General features: G+C 37.9%; 1 long non-coding RNA gene and 2 other non-coding genes across 3 annotated transcripts; all 3 read right to left on the minus strand.

The window, feature by feature from the left end:
- Window positions 1–4,253: 4,253 nt before the first annotated feature.
- Window positions 4,254–4,325, minus strand: TRNAH-GUG. The gene has a single exon. It is a non-coding gene; the product is annotated as a tRNA-His (tRNA).
- A 1,584-nt stretch (window positions 4,326–5,909) lies between these two features.
- Window positions 5,910–8,276, minus strand: LOC111440928. Its single transcript, XR_002710053.1, has 3 exons — window positions 8,162–8,276; window positions 7,997–8,052; window positions 5,910–6,147 (listed from the first exon to the last, which is right to left on the minus strand). It is a non-coding gene; the product is annotated as an uncharacterized LOC111440928 (long non-coding RNA).
- A 3,668-nt stretch (window positions 8,277–11,944) lies between these two features.
- TRNAH-GUG lies at window positions 11,945–12,016 on the minus strand. Its single transcript has one exon. It is a non-coding gene; the product is annotated as a tRNA-His (tRNA).
- Between the last annotated feature and the right edge of the window lie 985 nt (window positions 12,017–13,001).

A 13,001-nucleotide genomic window follows, 5' to 3' on the forward strand; every position in this document is an offset into this window, starting at 1 on the left:
AAAAAAAAAAAAAGAAAAAAAAAAGTGGTTTCTTTAACTTAAGGAAGAAGGTATGGTTGTAAATAATTTAAATAATTATTCCTTGGAATGGGTTTGAGGTTGTTCTTTTTTGGGTTCGTTCTTTGTATGGATCGGTCTATGAATTCTCGAGTGTAGTATTCAATTCGTTTCAATTTGGTATTAAATTAGATGTAAAACTTACCTCGATTAAGTTTACTTAGATGTGACACAAATATGAGACAATATTTAGTAATTCAAGTCTTCGTAATTGTAGTATAATTATCCGTTCTTATAAGGGGTATGTTACTGTGATATCCCATATTGGTTGAGGAGGAGAATGAAACATCCTTGGTGTGGAAACCTTTTCGTAGCCGACACGTTTTACAGCCTTGGGAGAAGCTCGAAAAAGAAAGCCCAAATAGGACAATATCTATTAGCAGTGGTTTTGGGTCGTTACAGTTATAAGCTAATTGTTCTTGAAGTTTAAGTGTTTTAAGATAGTTCTTAAATTATCATTATGATTGCCCGTCAAACAGATGACTCATGGATTTTTTTTAACGACACTTGGATTATCTACGAGTTAATTTAAGTGCTAAAAAATGGGCTTCAAATAATTCTTTGGATCATCCCTCAAATCCAGCAGAATTGACTTTAGGAGATAATTTAAGTGCTTCAAGATAAACCTTAGATTATCCTTAAAATTACTCGTCAAACCTCGTAAGGATGACTCTGGATTTCCATAAATTTAAGAAAAGATCAATATTGATTTCTTTAAAATAATTTTAGTATGCTCTAAGTCAGACCTTGAATTATCTTTAGAATCCAATCTTAAATGCCATAAGGATGACTTAAGGTTTCTATAGATTTAAGAACACGTTCATCAAGTTTATGAATCATTCCCTAGATGAACCTTTAAAGGAAAAGAAAACGCGTGATATCGAAACACGAGTTCCTCAAGTGGGTTGAGAATTTGGTAACTTCACTTTGCAAGGATATGATTGAATTTCCCCACCATCTTACTCGTCTTTGAAAGACATCTTCATCCTCATCGTCAAGCAGTACTTATTTTTACATAAATGCCACTAACTATTGTCGCCAAAATCCAGTGAAGGAAACTGCACCCGAACTTTACATGAAAACAATTATAGTTTAATCGAGGGAGCAGAATGTGACATGCACAAGGAGTTGAAAATAAATATCCATGTGATCCCTTTTAGGGTTTTCTTCTTCCTTATGCGAATTAGGTTAAAAACGAACATACCCAATGAAACACCGTACCAGGGAGATGCATGGTGCATCCTCCCTCATGAAGCCGACCATAAGAGGCCGTGGCTGAGGCCGATAATTTTACTTGTAGCTTGAATATCAAATTATAATTTTTTTTTTTTAGAAGTTCCTTATATTCAAATTTATTAAAAAAAAAAAAAAAAATCAATATGCATTCAAGTCTGTATCAATCCCACGTGGACCCCAAGTTGTCTCATCACAATTATTATTTCTAAAAATCACGTTGACTTTTAATTCACAATAATTTATGAAATTCATTATTTTTTTTGAAAAAATTATTAAAAAATAATAATGCAACTATCAATATTTTTGCTTTGCCAAGACCGACCAATTTATTTTACTTTACTTAACGTAGCGTTTGCTTTATTTAATTGTCATAATAAATTATAAACTATGACCCAATTAATTTAAGAAGAATTTTCATTATTATAGCATAAAATAAATTTGCATTTTAAATATTATATAGTTTACGTTGATTATATTATACGTGCTTTAATTTTAAAACTATATAGCATTAAATAATAGACATTTGTCATTTTTTATCCTTTTAATAGAATTCTACGTTTTACAATTTAGAATGTAAATCTAAAATTATAAAAAGATTGTTTTTTAAATTTTCACTATGAATATCAATTTGTTAGAGTTAATTTAAGTAGACGTTCCTTGAATTATGTTTAGGATTGCCACTAACTTGGGTCAAGCTCGGATCTTTGTTATGATCTTAAACTTGATCTTGAATGTCTCTATTTCTTACTCTTAGAGTTGTACTTCTCGAGTTGAATGCCCTTGGGTCAATCTATAACAATACGAAATTCAGAAACGGAAAACACGCGTTCCTGCAACTCAATTCACCTGTGGTCAGCCTACAACCTGCAACTGCGACTAGCAACCCATGCACGACCCACACCTCGACCCCGAAGGATATGTACATGCGACAACCTCTTGTTGTGTCACATGGCACGCCTGTAGCACTACACACCTTTGGCTCTAGTGGGCTTAAACGACTCGGTGGCTTCTGCGGCTCCGACTCGGCTTCTTGGCTCGATAACCCATTTTTGGTCCAAATCCCACCTTTCGACCCTCTCGAATTTGTTTTCGACCGTGATTAAGGTAATTGAGATCATTTAATATCGTATTTCACAATTTTTGGTTGGAGTGACTATTATTATTGTGAAATACTAACAAAAGTGACGAAGGATCCAATAGGAAACGAAACAACCAAATTCAGTTCCAATTCAAATGAAATATTAAATCAATCCAATCTTCTCAACCAAATTCTTTAAAATTTTGGATGGTTCATAGATTTTCCGAAAAATTGAAAGTTTAGTTCTAATTCTGATACGAAAAAAATGTTGTTCAAATTATAACAAGATGTAATTCATGCTACGTTAAAGAAGAATCGATCTCATTTATTCTTGGATGGTTATAAATTTTGGTAGGACAATAATTTAGTGTTATGGTATTTTATTAATATATTTTAAGATATTTTATTTACTTTGAGGTTACATTTACCTATCGACTAATTATGGTCATAAAATATGAAAATTACAACTCTGGTAAATGTTCTCATGAAAGGTAAAATGTTTTCATTTTGAAAATCTGTAAAATCATGTATATTGTTTTTGTAAAATAGACTTGAGAATCGTAGTAAAAAGAGATTTGTGCTTTCATCTGACTAAGGGTTAAAATTTATTTACAATTCTATATAGTTTAGATTGCATGTTTAGAATCATTCAAGATTGACATAATCAATATTATTTATGGAGTGATTCGAATCTGAAAGAAATTTTATTGTCTTGGTATATTTGATAAATAAGGTAATCTGAATCTTACTTTCCCTGGGGAGCCGTCCTTTATTGTTTTGAGATTATTGGATATTTAGATTCAAAAATATTATTTTTCAATAAGGTGTCGGATAAAATTAACAAGACTTGTACGTTAAAGATGGTAAGTTCACATAATAGTAAAAGAAATCAAAGATGATATCTTATTTTGTAATTGAATTTATTTTCAATTAAAATTATGCTTGTCATCACCAACGGTGTTCGTGGGTTGAGTTGAATCACGTTTGGACATTTTTTAAGCCCAATCTACTTGCTCGGGTTAAATTTTTTTATTAAATAATGAACCCAACCCCAACTATAAGTTTATTTATTCAAAATTTTATTTTTAATAAAAATAAAATATTAACTATTTATTTTCAAACATTTAAATTAAGATTTACCACTCAACTTCCATATATATTTTAAAGAGTGGTCTTACTTTAAATAATAAAAAAATTAAATTAAATAAAAGTAAATATAAATGCGTGGTAAAAAATCTTTTTAATAACAAAATTAACAATAATTTTAATAAAGAACCAATTCAATTTATAAAAAATTTAGGTTGATTAAGGTTTTCGAGCATCAAATTTTTAATCATCGACTAAGATGAATGACAAGAACATGTTTTTTTTTCTTTATTTTTTAACCAAACCCACAAGAGAATTAAATGAATTTTGAGAATATTAAGCTAAACATGGGAATTTTCAAACAAATGCATTGTTTCAAATGGAATAAAAAACGTGGTTACTAGGAAGGTTGCTTACATTAATATATGCTTCCCTATGAGAATATTCCTTTTTTTTTTAAATTTTTAAAATCGTATTGGTTTCTCCAAAAATATTGTATTGGTTTCTATATTTTTCAAACAAATTTAAACCGGAATAAAAATTGTCTATTTCATAATATTTAGCAAGTGAATCTATTGTTGGGTCGAGAAATACAAACAGATGTAATATTCACATGTATAATGGATGTGAAATAATTATGTACATTGGGGTCACACAAATGCACATAGACCTACTAATTGAGTACTGACTTCTACTTTTTAAGTAGGGTTTATAATGCATAGCATTTCTTTATATATAGTCCACACATATGCAGATGAATATTATCATGAGTGTACGTTAACCTATCCTCATTAGATATGGCTGCTAGGATTCGAGCCTAGGTCTCCACGGCCACAGCGTGGAATTCTCACCACTAAACTACAGCCACATGATATATTATAAAAAGTATTTTACTCTAGAATTTTTCTAATTAATTTTGATGGGTAATGTTACTATGTTGAGATCATTGGCGTCAGGTTCATATTTCAAATACAGGTGCAAATCTTGATCATGAAACGTTGCACTCAATTTAATTTATTTAAATGTAGCAAGGACAAATTTCAAGCCATCTAAAGTAAAAAGAAATTATAACGATGGCTAAAACAATCTCAAAATGAATATTCATGTCTCAGTACATTTCTGAACGGTTGGTTTGATCCTCATTTCCAATGGGTACTTGTATATTTCAAATGGATTTTAAATGAGTGTCAATATATTATTAATATATCACTGTTATACATGAAGGTTGATATAGTATATACTACTTATACACTAATGATTTACTTAAAATCATTAATTTTCAATATGCCATGATGATTAAAACGTGAATGTTATATTTTAATCTATTTTAATCAACTAACAAAGATTGTAATTAAAAAAATAAAATGCATAAGGTAAAATAATTGTGGTTTCAACCAAGCTCCAAACCTCAGCCTTGGCGGCCCACCTACCTGAACTAAGCTTAGAATCAAACCTATAGCATGAGGTGACCATTGTCACAATCGCACTCTTAATGGCAGCGGACTTGCGATTGTCCGGCACTCACTTTCCAACGACAAGTGAGTGAAGTCAATTCGTTGTTACGTCGCATACGGCCAAGCGACATATGCTCGAGCCTCTGGCCTCGGTTTAAGAAGAAGGTTTTCGAAAACGAGGGCAAAGAGAGATCTTCGAAAGAGAGATTTTGAAAGAGACGTTATATAAGCAAGTAAGAGAGTAACAACAACGGCTCATAGTATATAACTTTTGGTAGGGAGAAGTTAACAACTAGTCATATCCCCCTATAGTACATTCCGAGGCATTTCATGTCTGGCAGACCTAGACATGATTTTTTCGAAACGTCATACTTCTTAGAAATACAAAAGTAAAACACTAGAACATGGAAAGACATAAAGAGTTTGGCTTGTCATGGGCATGCGGCCATGGGCAACACGCCTTGGATGAGCATGACCGTGACATCTCCCCCACCTAGTTGGTTGACGTCTCTGTCAACCGACTACTTTCAAACCTGGCGATGTGGGAGGCGGTGGAGTCCAGATCTTCGGCGCGTTCCCAGCTGGTTTCCTCCGTAGGGAGATTCTTCCATTTGACAAGGAATTTGCGAATCTTCCGTACAGGTCTTCCTATCTTCCTAACTTTGTCAGCTAGGATCTCCTCTATTTCTTTGGTGTCTCTTTGTTTCAGATCGATTCTCGGTCTAGTGATTACATTTCGCTGGTCGTCGTCTGGGCCAGGGTGATAGGGCTTCAGGTTGCTCACATGAATTACTGGGTGGATTTTCATCCATGTGGGTAGCGCAACTCTGTAGGAAGTAGCCCCAATCTTTTTAAGGACTTCAATCAGGCCTTCATATTTTCGAACTAGTCTCTGGTCCTTTCGGCTGCGGAATTTGATATGTTCTTGTAACGCCCCTAATTTTCTCCACCCTAATTAGCGACGTTACCTTATACTCGTCAAATCAACAGGACAAGAGTTCACATGGAACAGTCTCCATAACAAAAATGCATTCATCAATTTAAGCAGTTCATACCTAGGAAAACAATTGCGACAACCTAGCCTAGAAGTAATCAACAGAGACTAAAAAAAACAATTCGCAAAACTAAGAACCCAAGAGAATCCAACAGGCGCTACGACCCAACAAACCCTCCTCAAGATTTCCATGGCCCTTCGCCTCATCCACCGTCACCCGTACATGGGAGCCTTGCCCTTTCCTGAAAAATATTGGTAGCACGTGGCTTGAGTATTATATAAAATACCCAGTAAGTCGCCCCACTGTTGGGGTTATGCATATATTCATACATTCGGATACAAGCAATCGCACACAATACATCCACATGTCGCACACGATACACATACATGACGCACGCAACACACATACATGTCACACCGAATACCCATACATGTCGCACATCGTTACCATACATGCCGCACAAAGTTAGAAGAGCGAAACTGAGAGAGAGGTTTGTCTTCCATTCCTTCCCGTGGCCTTAGGCCCTTGCGGGTCCGGGCGGGGGTGGATGCATGGTAATTTCCCACACATGGCCCACGTGTGTGACCGTGGGCCCACCAGGCGAGCTCGCAAGCGAACTCCCTGGGCCTGGCTTGGTCGGGTATGTATGACATACAGTACCGGACGCCACGGACAAAGGAGGGCCTGCATGATATCGTGGCGAACACAATATCGAATATACGCATCCATACCATTAGTAGCATAACGGGGGAGTGCCCCAAGTACATAACCATAGCGTGCATGAGGTTCTTAAGGTTTACCCCCATGGCATTACACCTATGACGCTCCATCCCCTCGCCGCATTACATAGCATAACCGGGTTCACAGTAGGCAAGCATAACATAGCATAACCGGGTCCACATTGAGCAAGCATATCCTAGCATACTAGTCATCTTATTCATGGCATGTGGGGTTCTCATTACAATCATGACATGTCAATCAAGCTCATCATANAATATTGGTAGCACGTGGCTTGAGTATTATATAAAATACCCAGTAAGTCGCCCCACTGTTGGGGTTATGCATATATTCATACATTCGGATACAAGCAATCGCACACAATACATCCACATGTCGCACACGATACACATACATGACGCACGCAACACACATACATGTCACACCGAATACCCATACATGTCGCACATCGTTACCATACATGCCGCACAAAGTTAGAAGAGCGAAACTGAGAGAGAGGTTTGTCTTCCATTCCTTCCCGTGGCCTTAGGCCCTTGCGGGTCCGGGCGGGGGTGGATGCATGGTAATTTCCCACACATGGCCCACGTGTGTGACCGTGGGCCCACCAGGCGAGCTCGCAAGCGAACTCCCTGGGCCTGGCTTGGTCGGGTATGTATGACATACAGTACCGGACGCCACGGACAAAGGAGGGCCTGCATGATATCGTGGCGAACACAATATCGAATATACGCATCCATACCATTAGTAGCATAACGGGGGAGTGCCCCAAGTACATAACCATAGCGTGCATGAATACGCATCCATACCATTAGTAGCATAACGGGGGAGTGCCCCAAGTACATAACCATAGCGTGCATGAGGTTCTTAAGGTTTACCCCGTAGCATAACGGGGGAGTGCCCCAAGTACATAACCATAGCGTGCATGAGGTTCTTAAGGTTTACCCCCATGGCATTACACCTATGACGCTCCATCCCCTCGCCGCATTACATAGCATAACCGGGTTCACAGTAGGCAAGCATAACATAGCATAACCGGGTCCACATTGAGCAAGCATATCCTAGCATACTAGTCATCTTATTCATGGCATGTGGGGTTCTCATTACAATCATGACATGTCAATCAAGCTCATCATACATACAGGACGACAAAACGCGTCACAACATCATATTCATAAACATGGCATACATAGCAATTCACTGCAAGAATCACATACATAAACAAAGCATGCATATAGCATTTCACGGCAAGAAACATCTAACCTAGCATATAGTAACAACATATGGTGCATGCAAGGCCACAGGGCACGCACCAACATACATACATAACTAACGCCAACAGTAAGGTTACTTACCTCCTTGGCCTTGACCGAAGCCGCCCACAACGCTAACTCCAGCGCCTAACTACCTCCTATAAGACAACATGATACACTTAGAGCGCCTTCACAACTATCCCTCGTGTCTAGCTACCAAGTACGTCCCTATCGCAAGTTATTTGTCAAACATGGAGTTATACTGACCTCAAATGGTTGAAACGAGGGCGGAAATGGCTTCGGAAGGGTCGAAAACCTAGGAATCGGTATACTATTCGGATGTCGAGCCGCCAAGCCGCACTTAGCCGAGTCGGAGGTTCGCGAAGCCGCCGGTGGAGCAGAAACCGATGGCTGTGACGAACACCGCCGGCGCAGGGTTTCTGGAGCGCCTCCGGTTTGGCCACAAAGGGGACGAGGTTCTGGGGTGGTGTCCGAACGCGGGCTGCACGCTGGCTGAGACGTCTCGCCGAATGCCGGGGGTTGACCCACGCCTGCGCTGCGTCTTCCTCGTCCAAAAGTCCCGACGGTCCGACTCGCAGGGCTTGGCTATTGTCGCCGATGGAGCGTCGTCGCTCATCCGTTCTCCGGTGGCGCGTCGGCTTCCTCCTGCTTCAAACCACACTAGCGCTCCCTTCTCCCTAAAGGAGGCGGCCACTCCTAGGGTTTACGGGAGCCTGAGTGGATCCCGCCGAAATCTCGTGATTTTCGGCGGGGGCCCCCCTTTTTTTTTTTCTCTCTCCTCTCTCCTCAGAAGGTGTACCGTTACAGTTCTGGTCTCAACTTGATGAGGACTTGGTCTCCTGCTTGGAATTGGAGGGGGCGAGGCCTCTTGTCAGCTCACTTCTTCATATGCTTGGAAGCTTTCTCCAAATATGCCCGGGCTATGTCTCTTGTCTGCTTCCATTCTCTAGTGAAATTTTGAGCTTGAGGGTTTTTTCCTGCAATAGGATGATCAATAATATAGGACAAAGCCGGTTGTCGTCCACTTACAATTTTCAAGGGGCTCTTTCTCGTAGACAAACTCGTCTGACAATTGAAATAGAATTGCGTGACATCTAGCAGTTGTATCCAGTTCTTTTGGTGAGCGTGGACGAAGCGACGTAAGTATTCTTCGAGCAAGCAGTTGAACCGTTCCGTCTGTCCATCGATTTGAGGATGATAGCTCAAGGAGATGTTTAAAGTCATTCCCAAGAAGGCGAATAACTCGGTCTAGAATGTGCCAATGAATCTACCATCCCTTATCGCTGATGATGCTCGATGGAATGCCCCATAACTTTAGAATGTGTTTGAAAAATAGTTGAGTTGTTAGTTCAGCTAAGCATAATTTGGGGGTAGGAACGAACGTCGCGTATTTCGAGAATCGGTCTACGACAACTAAGAAGGCGTCTCATTTCCCGACTTTTGGGTGGTGTGTTATAAAGTCTAGAGACACACTTTTCCAAGGTCTTGTTGGCACGGGTAGAGGTTCCAAGAGTCCCGAGACTTTGGCTTTCTCGACTTTGTCCTGTTGGCAAATGAGGCACGTCTTGGTGTACTAGATGATGTCGTCTCGCATATTTAGCCAGAAGTACCCCTTTTCTATTTGATAAGATAAGGAATCAACTACAAGGGGAATAAAATTTGGATTACCTTGTGATCGAACATCTCAAGCCAAGAACAGTTTGTTTAAGATTCGAATCACTCCAGAAGCAAGATCGATCATGTCTAGCTTCAATGATTCTTTTTGATCAAATATCTCAAACACTTGTTTGAGATTCGAATCACTCCACAAGCAAAATTGATCATGTCGAGCTTGAATAATTCTACATGGAATCTAAACTACATAGAATTGCAAAGAAACTTAGCAATTGGCTAACGAAAAGCACAAATGCTTCTTTTAATATATTTTCCAAGTCTACCTTACAAATACAACATACATGTCTTTATATAGCCTCAAAATAAAACTATTAAAGGCATTCCAAAAATTGTAACCTTCACACTTTATGGCCATAATTAGCCATTATGTAAATGTAACCGAAATTAAATAAAAAGTCTTAAAATACAATAACTCTAAATTATAACCCACCCAAAATTTATAACATGAAACTTTATTCTTCTTCAATGTTATTATAACCCACCCAAAATTAATAACATGAAACTTTATTCTTCTTCAATGTTGCATGAATTGAAATATCTTTTGATAATTTCAACAATATTTTCTTCACATCTTCATTGAAGCATATGTTATGATTGATGTCTCTTGGTTCATATCATTCTCCACTTCTTCAAGAGGATTCGTCATCGAATCTATTTGTGAAACTTTGCTGCAAAAAATAAGTTATGAAAATACGAAGGACCTCCCAACACTCTCTCACGTGTATACACTCAAGGAATTTTAGGCCACTCTGTTTGCACTCATTTACACAAATGAAGCTCTCATTCTCACCTCTCAAAATTTTAAATAGAGCAAAGATTGAATTTTGAACTTTGGGTCGATTAAAAACTAAAAAGATGAAAATAAATAAAAATCAAATTGAGAAGAAACGCAAAGGAAACATATATCCGATCTTGAGCCTGAAGCTCTGATACCAAATGATAAGATAAGGAATCAATACAAGGGGAATAAGATTCGGATTACCTTGTTGATCGAATATCTCAAGCCAAGAACACTTTGTTTGAGATTCGAATCACTCCAGAAGCAAGATCGATCATGTCTAGCTTCAATGATTCTTGTTGATCAAATATCTCAAGACAAGAACACTTGTTTGAGATTCGAATCACTCCACAAGCAAGATTGATCATGTCGAGCTTGAATGATTCTACATGCAACCTAAACTACATAGAGTTGCAAAGAAACTTAGCCATTGGCTAAAGAAAAGCACAAATGCTTCTTTTGATATATCTTCTAAGTCTTATTACAAATACAACATAGATGGCTTTATATAGCCTCAAAATGAAACTATTAAAGGCATTCCAAAAATTGTAACCTTCACACTTTATGGCCATAATTAGCCATTATGTAAATGTAACCGAAATTAAATAAAAAGTCTTAAAATACAATAACTCTAAATTATAACCCACCCAAAATTTACAACAATCAAACTTTATTCTTCTTCAATGTAGCATGAATTGAAATATCTTTTGATAATTTCAACAATATTTTCTTCACATCTTCATTGAAGCATATGTTATGATTGATGTCTCTTGGTTCATATCATTCTCCACTTCTTCAAGAGGATTCGTCATCGAATCTATTTGTGAAACTTTGCTGCAAAAAATAAGTTATGAAAATACGAAGGACCTCCCAACACTCTCTCACGAGTATACACTCAAGGAATTTTAGGCCACTCTTTTTACACACGTTTACACAAATAAAGCTCTCATTCTCACCTCTCAAAATTGTAGCTTCGTTGGATCTTAGACTAGATTTTTCTTTGCCAACTGAGTATAACTCATGTTGAATCTAAGCTTTTAGCCACACATGCCATTCATGCATACATGTACAATCATTTGCAACTCCAGACCAGATAGCGGGTGGTGTATACCAACCGTGGAGCGTTCATGCAGTGTTCAATCGACACAAAATTTGGGAGCATCCATATTTCATATGCACCCAACCCTTATAAGAAACATAATTGTGGCTGCTAGAATTCGAGCCCAGGTCTCCACGGCCATAACCACGTTGATACGTTAGAAAAAAATGTTGTACTCTAAAAGCTTATGCTTCATTCTTAAACTGGAAAAGAAAATAGAGTCCAGAAATAAGTGTTACGCACCGTTCTTTTCACCCTTCCCTCACGGTACTTACTTAGTGTTTGAGGCCCTTATAAGAAACATAATTGTGGCTACTAGGATTTGAGCCCAGGTCTCCACGGCCACAACGTGGAATTCTCACCACTAAACTACAGCCACACATTGATATGTTGGAAAAACGTTTAAACTTGGAAAGAAAATAGAATCCAGAAATAGTTGTTATGCATCCAACCTGGGTTTTTATAAGAAACACATAATTGTGGCTGCTGGGATTTGAGCCCAGGTCTCCACGGCCACAACGTGGAATTCTCACCACTAAACTACAGCCACACATTGATATGTTGGAAAAAAGTGTTTGAACTTGGAAAGAAAATAAAGTCCACCTTACTTAGTGTTTAGGTTCCGGACCCTTATAAGAAACATAACTATGGCTGCTGGGATTCAAGCGGCTGCTGGGGTTCACAAGCCTATGTGGCTGCTGGGATTCAAGCCTAGGTTTCCACAGCCGAATTCTCACCCAAACTTACTTAGTGTTCGGGGCCCTTTCAAGAAAAACTTGTTGTTTAGGGCTTTTATAAGGACCATAATTGTGGCTATTAGGATTTGAGCCCCAGTCTCCACGGCCACACCACGAAACTCTCACCACTAAACTAGATCCACACATTGATATGTTAGAAAAAAGTGTTTTACTCTAAAATTTTTGTAGGCTTATGCTTTATTTTTAAACGAAATGAACTACTTGTTAATTTTGATGGACAATGTTGCAATGTTGAGACCATCTAAAAGTAATCGTTGACGTTTTTCGATAACACAGCTCGAAAGAACTTCTTGATGTCGGAGATCTCCTCCACCACATCGCCTAATGAATGAATGCTGCTGACAATCGTCGTCAACTTCATGACAAAGTTACACTCTTCAAGGTCTACACCGTTAATTTATTTAAATGTAGCAAAGACAAATTTCAAACTGTCCTATTTAGTGATTCTTGTATCTTTTGCTTTGCTCTCTCCAAAACACTTTAAGTAAATCCCTCCAAGTGTTACAAAGAGTTACATAGATCCAACCCAGTCTACTAAGGCCTTACAGGTAACTTGCTGGCTGGTAGGAGTAGACATGATTTTGGCGAATAGTCATACAGTCTCATAGGGTGTCCGTCTAGTGTTTAATCGATACCAAATTTAGCGAGGATTCATATTTCATATGAATAGAGTTAACTCTACAAGTTATCACCACTAAACTGCAGCCATATGATAGGTAAAAAAAAAAAAAAAAAAAAAAAAAAAAAAAAAAAAAAAAAAAAAAAAAAAAAAAAAAA

The sequence above is a fragment of the Cucurbita moschata genome, unplaced genomic scaffold, assembly GCF_002738365.1.
Source record: "Cucurbita moschata cultivar Rifu unplaced genomic scaffold, Cmos_1.0 Cmo_Scf00003, whole genome shotgun sequence".
Lineage (NCBI taxonomy): Eukaryota > Viridiplantae > Streptophyta > Magnoliopsida > Cucurbitales > Cucurbitaceae > Cucurbita > Cucurbita moschata.